At 42.3% G+C, this 10,122-nt stretch overlaps 1 long non-coding RNA gene across 1 annotated transcript; it reads left to right on the plus strand.

Moving 5' to 3' along the window:
• The first annotated feature begins 4,518 nt into the window (after window positions 1-4,518).
• On the plus strand, window positions 4,519-9,910 carry LOC150047125 (uncharacterized). Its single transcript, XR_016539502.1, has 3 exons — window positions 4,519-5,032; window positions 5,163-5,259; window positions 9,743-9,910. It is a non-coding gene; the product is annotated as an uncharacterized LOC150047125 (long non-coding RNA).
• The last annotated feature ends 212 nt before the right edge of the window (window positions 9,911-10,122 follow it).

The following is a 10,122-nucleotide window of genomic DNA, read 5'->3' on the forward strand; positions in this document are numbered from 1 at the left end:
ATCCCAAGCCTTGAAATAATTATATCATAAGCAAGGTGGGTTTTTTTTTTCCTGTCTTTGATCCCTGGTCCCATTCCCCAGCCTTCCCAAACTGTGTTCAAGTACACATTCCAAGCAGTCTTATTACTTAAATATTAACTGGGATTTGCATTTCAGTAAGAGATTCTAACTAGTGTAAAAAATTTTCAGATCTCAAAGGAATGGAATTTCTTAATAGTTGGAGCTCCAGCACAGGTTTGAGGGAGAATGAAGTGAGCCCATGCCCCACCCCTCTAATTCCTGCCATGCGTCATGCAAAGAAAGAACTGGAATACAGGTCCCAAAACAGTTAATGTTTGCCAACAAGCAAGAACTAGTTTTTGATTCCTAGGAAGCCTTAAACAAAAGCTTCTAGAAGGGAAAAGATATATGTCAAGTCAATACTAAAGTAAGTCAAGCAGTAGAGCTATTCAGTAGGAGAAAAAAATGAAATAGCTTCAAAGAGGGAAGGAAATAGTCAAATTATTCTGAGTTGCACATGATAGCATCTTACATTTAACAGATCCTATGGACTCCACCAAAAAAATCTAGAACTAAGAAACACTATTGGAAATATAGGCACGGAAATAAAATCAGCACTCAGAAATCAGTAGCTATACTATATGCCAAAAGTAAACAGATTGAGAAAGAAAACAGGAAAATAATTCCATTCACAATAGTCTCAGGCACAATAAAGTACCTAGATATTAACCAAGGAAGTAGAAGAAACTCTGAAGAAAAAATTGAAGAATACATTAAAAATGGAAAGATATTACATGCTTATGGACTAGTTGAATTAATAATATCATGGCAATGTTTTGGCCATATTGCCCAAAACAATCTATAGATTCAATGTAATATCCATAAAAATTCCAACATCATTCCTCACAGAATGATTAAACCATTAAATTCGTATAAGAGACCAAAAAAAATACACTGGATAACAAAAGCAATTCTAAGTAAAAAGAACAGTACTGGAGCTATCATAGTACAAGACTTCAAATTATATTACAGAGTCACAATAACAAAAACAGCTTGGTACTGGCACAAAACATACCCGAACATGAATAAAATAGTATAGGTCTAAGAATAAAATCAAACAGCTATAGCCAGTCAATTTTTGTGACAAAGGAACCAAGTATATACAATGGAGAAAAAGTCTCTTCAACAAATGGTGCTTGGAAAACTGATTACACATTTGCCAGAGACTGAAATTGGTTCACTATCTCTCACATTGTACAACAATAAACTCCAAATGGATTAGAAGACTCAAAACCTTAAAACTATCACAGGAAACTGTAGAAATAGCCTGAAAGTTATAGGCATGGGTAAATGTGTCTTGAACAGGACTTCAGTTGCTAGTTGCTGAGAGGATGGGACCAAGAATTGACAAATGGGACATCACAATAAAGAGTTCTGCACAGTAAAAGAAACCAAGAGACAACCCAGGAAATAGGAAAAACCTTCACCTGCTATTCAACAGATGAAAGGGTTAATATGCAGAATATATAAAGAGTTCAAAAAATTAAACAGGAAGAGAACAAGGAAGCCAATTAATAAATGGGCAAGCAAACTGGACAGACAATTCTCAGAAGAAATATAACTAACAGATACATGAGGAAATGTTCAATATTCTTAGGCATGAAGGAAATGCAAGTCAAAACCACAGGAAGATTCCAGCTCACCCCACTCAGAATGGCATCCACCAAGAAAATAAACAACAAATGCTGACAAGGATGTGGGGAAAGAGCACCCCAGGTACACTGCTGGCGGGAACCTAAACTAGTGCAACTACTATGGAAATCAGTATGGAGGTTCCTCAAAAGGCTAAAAATAGACTTTCTATATGACCCTGCTAGACCACTATTAGGTGTACATATGAAGGAAAGTAAATGAATAGGCCAGAAACATTGCTTATCTATGTTTATTGAGGCATTATACACAATAGCCAAATGATGAAATCAGCCAGCGTGCCAATATTAGATAAATGGATAAGGAAGATGGAATATATATGAATGGAATTCTACTCAGCTATAAAGAGGAAATCATGTCACCTGCAGGAAAATAGATGCAACTGGAGGACATTACATTGAATGAGACAAGTCGAGCTCAAAAATCATGAATTTAACTAAGGGAATACTTAGGAGAAGAAGGAGGAAAAAGGGGGAAAAGGAATACTGAAGTCTTTTAATCGGTAAGGGCAAGCTGTGTTTGGGAGGGAGCACTATCAGGACAAATTAGGTTAATAAAAGCGACAAAGGAGGATAAACATGGTGGAGTAGGTTGTTTGCATGTATGAAAACAAGACAATGAAACCTGTTGAAGTTGTTTTAGGAAGTGGGGAGAGGGAAGGTAAAGATCACTGGAGGAGGCAAGATTGATTGGAAATGCATTATAAACATCTGGAAAATGTCACAGTAAAATCTCTCCCTGTCTACCTAATGTATGCTATTAAAATAAGGCAAGCTCCAGACAGGTACTACCAGGTAGCTGAGGAACCAGCTACCTGGGTATAGGTTTTTCCTCAGCAGCTTATCAGTATTGTTGGAGACATAAAAACACATATTTATGGTCTTGAAACTATGAAGAGAAAAACCATAACATGGAAAGGAATAGGTGCTTAATTAAACATTAAAATACCTGCCAGCCGCCTTCTTATACCAACTCCATTAATGGCAAACAATGGAAAGGTGTGGAGACTAGATTATTTCCAGGAACTCCTAAATTCTGAGTTCTGGGGTTGGAGGGGTGACCCCGGGAATGCCAACATCATAGCGAAATGAGGTCCCTATGGCTAGACCACTTCACGGGAAAAGGAGTCTTAATCTTTTCAGTCATCTTGGGAAAGTGGGTGCATTCTAATACGCAAGATTATGTAAGAGGAAAAGGGAAGGAATTTCCCAGAAAGTAAGGCTCCCTGGGTCACTCATTATACCCCACGGAACTGGCAAGGCCACAGCCATTGGCATCACTTCCTTTCCCTCCTCCTCCCTCCCTGCACATCCCTGGCTGAGCCCCCACCCGGCTTTTAAGCCTCTATCTAAGTAACAGCCCCAGGGCCAAACCCCTCATTACCAGCTTCTTCTAAGTGCCAGGAAAAAAAAAAAAAAAGGCTCCTCCAGCCCCTGCCCCCTCCCCCAGCACAAGCCCAGGGGGTCAGGCCAGTTCAAAAGGTGAAAGAAATGAATCTTTACACATTATAAGGACCCAAGCAAACATTCTCTGTGGCTTTAGTCTCTGAAGGAGCAGCAAGTAAAAGCAGGTGTGCTGGGCGCCCTGTCAGCTAACGACACTGATAAGCCTGCCATGCCCGGTTCTGCTTCATTTCAAACAGACTGCTGGAAAAAAGGAGGGGAAAAGCCAGAGCAGAAATAATTGCTGGGGCTTCCAATGTGCAGAGAGAGCCTGCAGGCAGAGATCAACCGGCCTGATTTCACCCTCTCCCTTTTATTTCTATAACCTTAAACGTTCTGCCATTATAAAAGTCATCATGTCAGCTTTCTCCCCAGCCTCAACAGCTGCCTATTTTCAAATTGTATCAATTGGTAAGGCTTTGGGGGCGGCAGGATTTTCATCTTGATTTATGATTTCTGGGTTTTAAAGATGAAGTCGGCTCTCCTGATCCAAAAGGAGAGACAAGCTGTCCTGGGCATGTGTTTATAATCAGATCCTCCCGGAACTGCTGAAAACACGGCAAGGCTTGAGTGTGGATCTTCTTTCTCTCTTTTTTCTTTTTTCTTCTTCTCCCTCCCCTCTCCGCCCCCCTTTGCAACATAATAGATATTAAAGCAAATTGAGAGTGACTAGGATTTGTCATGAGGGTCTTGCTGGTGAGGTGAGGGAGTCTGATGCTTGGCTTGCTCTGGGGATGGGGCAGCAGGCCCTGTATTAGGGTATAGGTGACTGTTGGTTTCCAGACTAAGGAATGCAGAAATAAGGGTGCAGGAACAGAACTGGGTTTTCCATGGGTCTAGGTGGATCATCATTTCATAAGAATGGGAGAGCCCAGGAGCATGGCCTAGCATGCATGAAGCCCCAGATTCCATTCCTTGGTACCACATACACAGAAAAAGCCAGAAATGGTATTGTGGCTCAAGTGGTAGATCGCTAGCTTTGAGAATGCCCAAGGACAGTGACCAGGCCCCGAGTTCAAATCCCAGGACTGGCAAAAAAAAATGGAAAAAGCTGGAAACCCGGGACCATGCTGAACATTGTAACCAGAGGCCTGGATGAACAGTGAAAACAAGCACATGAAAACTACAGGCATGAACTGTGGGTTTTCTGAGAGATCACACATTGCTTTCTGAGGACACCTGGTGGGGTGAGGTGCTGGGCACAGTGCAATGTTAAAATGTTTAGGGGAATCACAGGAGCACTAAGGAACCAATACCACTTTCCAACAGTCTTTTTTCAAGCATCGTCCATCTGGAACTCTGGAATAAATAAAAGATCCAACCACCGATGATGCAATAAAGACATGTCTCCATCCCACCACTGGTTTCCTGCCACCCCAACAAAGGCAGTAGACAGTAACCAAAAAGGGGGATCAAAGGAGTGGAGATGAGACACTGAGAAAGATAATTAGATCTCCACTAAGGGGAAGGGCTCTCTTTAGAGCGGGACTTGGAGCAGTGAGGTGAGCTCTCTGTATGACAGTGGGGACCTGAGGAAGACCAGGCTGAAGGAATCGTAGGCAGAGACCAGCCATGTGACCCAGATGCAGAGAAAGGCTTAGCAGAAATCAATCAGATACCTGCAACAGGAATTTATCAACAGGGCTCACGGGGCAGGAGGTGGCAAAGATGTATGAGACCCCATCGAGGAATGTCCCCAGGAATGATGGCAGAGGTTCCCCATGGTCCCTTCCATAATTCCTTCCAATTAATCTAGGTGTGCAGACCACAGGTCTATTGAGTTACAGCATCGCTTTTCTGGCCTCTGCAAAAATGCACTTTCCTGAGACCTTGCAACCCTTAAAAATGCTGTAACAAGAGTGGCAGCTCTCCATACACAGGTAAAGGAAGTGTGGGGGGGGGGGGAGGGAGGGGAAAAAGAAAATGCTAATTGTGCCATGGATACTGACAGATGTGACAGAAAGTGTCTTCATTGAGAAATTGCCATCTGAATCCCTCTTGTTCCTTCAGAAACAGAAGAGAGGCACTGGGGAGCCTGACAGGAAGTGAGGATTCGAGACTTCAAATACAAACATTATAGAAAACAAGCAACACCTGCAAACAGGAAGTACTTATTTATATTTTATAGAGTGTGTGGTTGGGATTCTGACAGGTTTTTAAACAGAGACCATATTAGGCCCATTGAAAGGCGAGAATGTTCCCTTTTAAAAAATGCATTACCCACTGCTTGGGCAGATCTGGGCTGCCACTGGCCTCAGGTGAGCAGTGACCCCAGCCGACCTGGTCTAACAAAACACACATGCCGGTTTGCAATGGGACCGTTTAGTCCTTGTCTCTCAAGGTCAGTGCGGGCGGGCGCTGGAGGGTTAGTATTCAGCGAGCTTTTCCCTTAGCTGACAGAGCCGCTTTGAACTTCTCCCTTCTGAACAAATAGGAAGGGAAACGGCAAGGAAACAAGTGCTGGGAATCATAGAAAAGAACACACAGCAAATAAATGAGCCACAAATAAATAAATAAGAGGCCAGCCTTGTCCTTGGCAAATAAAAGACACCCCTCTCAGGCTTTCAGGGTTTTGTTTTTTTCTAATGTATTTTGGTGCATGCGGAAAAAAAAAACAACTTTCAAATAAAAAACAATAGAATAAACCTGCTATCTTTTCCCCTTTCCGAAGGATGAGCCCTTTATTTTTTGACAACAAATAAGAAGCAGCCGGCAAGTACTGTATGCTGTGCACATGAAATATTTAGTAAAGCAATAAGGACTCCCTGGACAGCTTAAGAAAACCACGATTATATTCAGAGAGAAAGCCATACGCAAACAGAGGGGAGAAAATACAAAGAAAGATAAAGGAAGGCCTTTCATCAGGACTTCCTGTCCAATAATGCAGCCAGGCTTGATCCATATGTTTTGAGAAAAATCAAAGTGTCACAACTATCCAAAATGTCAATAGCTCCGGTAAGGAATATTGTCTAACATTTTCTATTACACTGTTCAAGAATTTGCCTCCCAGCACAATTTGGAAGGGGGAAAAAATTCTCTTTCATTTTGAAAACACTCCAAGGAAAGAAAGGAGAATGGGAGGTGAAAAGGCATGCCAGGCACATCTCAAGGCAAGGTGTAATAGAATCATGCCCTGGACTACTGAACATCTGATGAAAGTGTGTCACTTACACACCTTTCCCCCAACCCAGCCCTTTCTTCCCAAACCTTCTCATTAAGGTGCCTCCTGGACAGGGGAGATGAACTAGAGAGGGCTCTATGCATCAAGAAAGGAGAGAAATGAATTTTCAGTAGCCTGGATACATAAAGAATCCCACATGATGATATCAAATTTGAGACACAGGAACCCACCACCAGCCCCTTTAGATGCTGGGTGCCCAGGTGGCTGGGTGACCATTTTGGGAAAATAAAAGAGGTGCTTGTGTATATGGTAAAAAAAAAAATTGCTTACGTAAACATTTCTCACTGTCTTGGCAAAATGTAAACAAATCACACACACCTTGCCCAGGGGGATTGGCCTGGCAATATATTGTGTGTTAGAACTCACTCCTCGGTGTCCCCTCTGCTGGCCTCCTCCATGCCTGGGAATCTGAGGGGACAAATCATTCATGAGTGGCTTCTGTCTGTGCCTCGTGGAATCTTAACTAGCAAGGAAGCTGGCTCCTCCACAATCAATATTACTGACAAATTAATCTCTGCAAATAAACTGGTGTGCTTCTAGGCTATCCCAAGTCCCTAGAATAATTGTATAAATGAAATGGAGGCCTTTTGCCAGTATGTTGGTATTTTCCTTGAATATCTACCTAAAGGCAGCACTCAAACTGCCTGGAGGAATTCGGTTGTCGACAATCCAGCCTTCCAGTGGCTCTGCCTGGCTCTGTTTCTTCTCTCCCAGTTAAGACCCTGTTTCCTCCTTGCTCCTGGACAAGCGCATGCTATGTACTGAGAATCTGCCTGGAACCTGCCCTTAGAGAGGCCCAAGACAGGAGGGGAGCAGGTGGCAGTTAGGTAGACTGTGTCCAAACTCAGCATTTACCAGAAATCCTTTGGAAGGATTTAGCTTAGACAAGGATACTAGCATAGACAAGACACTCCATGTGAAGCTCTGAAAATCCTACTTCATTTTTTCTTGATGAATAACAAAGACACACAATACCCCTACAATTTTCCCCAAATTTTAAAATTTGTCTGGAAGGGGACAAGATAAGGAGCTCTATTCAGAGCTGAAATTGACGCTGAATGCACTGCTATTAAATTAGGTGGCTAAGCAAACATTTTTCCCTCTTACACACACAAAGCAGGCAGCCCTCTGCTGCTGACTGCTCAGGCAGCTCTTGCCCAGAACTCTTTCCTCTCCTGTGAATCCAGCACCAAAACGGTTAACATCTGCTGTGGCCAAGCCAGCCTCTGCAACACCTGCTTGGGTCTGGGGTTCTATTCCCACTGACCTGGGATCTGAGACACTTGGGAATCTCAGAGCAAGCAGACGAGACTCTTTCCCAAGCCATGAAAGTAAACAGCAGCAGGAGTCAAGAGCCACTAGGGTATAGTTGTCATTAGTATGTAAATTTTAAAAGCTCAGTCAAAACTATCAATACCTCCCACTTAATTTATTACTATATAAAGATGGATCGTGGTGAAGCATGGCATTGATTTTCAGAGCCCTTTAAAAATGGTGAGGAAGAAAATAGTCAGAGACAACACAAAATGCTATGTCTCAAAATTAATCACTGTGCTTTTAAACACACACACACACACACACACACACACACACACACACACACACACACACACACACACAGAGTCTGCACAGTACAGCAGCCCATGTGGTTCAATCCTATTTGATTGCCTTTTCTGAAAATGAAGAAATGGCATAGGCCATTTATGTAAAGAGCCCTCTTGGAATGGATTAGATGTAAAGACCAGTTAGCATTTTTACTCTATCGACAGCAAACCATTAGGCAGCCACACTCCAGCTCTGCCACTGAGAGGAAATCGAAGAGAGCAGTTCCTCAGCAGGGCCAGGCAGGACAAGTGATCAGTCCTCAGTCTTCTGCAGCTGCTGGCAGGTCAAGCCCAGGCCTGGTGCCTCGGCCACTTGGTTTAATGCCACTCTCTTCTCATATTTACTAGAATGGTAGTAGAAATAGTCCTGACCACTGAACAAATCTACTGCCTCATCTCCAGGTTTACAACATCCTGGAAAGTGTGTGACCTGGGCATCATACATGTGTCTGAAGTGACACCGAAATCAGCACCTGATGGTCCCCTGTGCCATTCAGGATGGGTCACCTGCCTGTATTTGCCTTGATACAAAAAGAGAAGAAGGCTGGAGAGGAAAGACTTCCAGGAAGCAAAAAACAAATAATAATTTTTAAAAAGTTACGTTCATTTTATCAACTGCATGGTTGTCTGATTGGCTTTTTGTTTGTGTTTTGGAAGCATTTTGGCTGGCTGTGTTTTGTGGGTAAAGTCTTCTGATAGGAGCAGTTGAGTTTTGGAATAGTCCAGATAGGAGCTCCATCTCTCTCCATTTCCTACAGATCCAAGATTTCCAAAAGAACAGGAGTCATTGTTTATGCGTTCACGATATTAAAATTAGGGTATTATTGATTTCCCAGGAATTTCTAAACTCTGTTTCCCACCCTCTTTAGCATACTTCATCAACTGTGGGTAATTGTCTTGTGTTTTGTTAGCTAAAGAAAGAAACTTATTTTCTGTAAGCCAGGTAAAGTATTTTACATTTGTAGCACTAGACATAGGCAAGCTTGCAAACAAGTCCAGTCTCTAGTTGAGGGCTGTTCATTTCTGATTGCTGTGATCTCATTTATCAGAATGCTTCCACTGGACTAAATATACCATTGTTCACCTCCTTGCTTCGTTGATAAAGGGGAGCTGCGTTTTTTTTAAATTTTTTATTACCAGGGTAATATATAGAGGGGTTACAGTTACATTCGCCAGGTAGTAGTTGCATTACTTCTCATGGTGGGAGATGCATTGTTGTTTTTTTTTTTTTTTTAAATCCAACATCCAGTTCCTAGGCGTCTTCCTGCTATAATTGGATTCAATTCATTATCTTTATTTCAATAAAATCACAGGAAAACACAGGGATGTAAATGTGTGAGCTAATTGCTCATGGAGATTCAGGTGCCACATTCCGTATAAATTTGCCCCTTGCAAGAGAAAGACACAGTTGTGTCATTATCACAGAATTTTTACAACAATATGTAATTACAGAGAAGAAGCAGGTATAATTAGGCAGCCTTTCCAGAAAGCAAGTAGCATTCTTGGTTAAATATTTACAGCTACACAAACAGCCGGTAATAAAGAGCATCCCACAAATATTATGAAAAGCAGTCATTATCGACACAGCAAGCCCCACTTTGCTTCTGGCTTGCCAGGAATATTTCCACGGAATTTGTAACAGGAATCCAAGCTAGATTCTTCTTTGGGTGCCACAGTTAGGAGCAATTAAAGCTGCATATTTAGAGATGACGTCGGCTAAAAGTCCTGCACAGAAAGACCAAGTTGTGGCTCCCCCTATGCCCCCCCACCTTCCTTTCTTTTCTCATTCCCTTTTCTCTCTAAAGGAAACCACTACCAACTGCAAAGACACTGAAAGCTTCAGGCAACACGAACAAACGCCCAAGCGCCCATCAAGGGTCAGCCAGACCTGCAGCTGTTGAACAAAATAAAATCAACTCAGCCTACCCTGGGCAAACAGCCTCTGTGGCTCTTTTATTACCAAATGATATGAACTTTGACCCAACCTGAACAAAATTTCATCATAATACGTTCTCCCAAATATTTAAAAAATTCATTCTGGGGCTCTGGAGGAGTCAGAGAGTCTGCGAGCCGTAATTTGACATCTGAATTATTCTGAGGTTAATACGGAAAGCTATTCAGAAGCTTATTTGGAGATGTGTCAATCAAGATAGCGCTAGTGCAGAAACGATGGACCCTGGCTTAG

This window comes from Megascapheus bottae, chromosome 24 (assembly GCF_031878675.1).
Source record: "Megascapheus bottae isolate mThoBot1 chromosome 24, mThoBot2.hap1, whole genome shotgun sequence".
Lineage (NCBI taxonomy): Eukaryota > Metazoa > Chordata > Mammalia > Rodentia > Geomyidae > Megascapheus > Megascapheus bottae.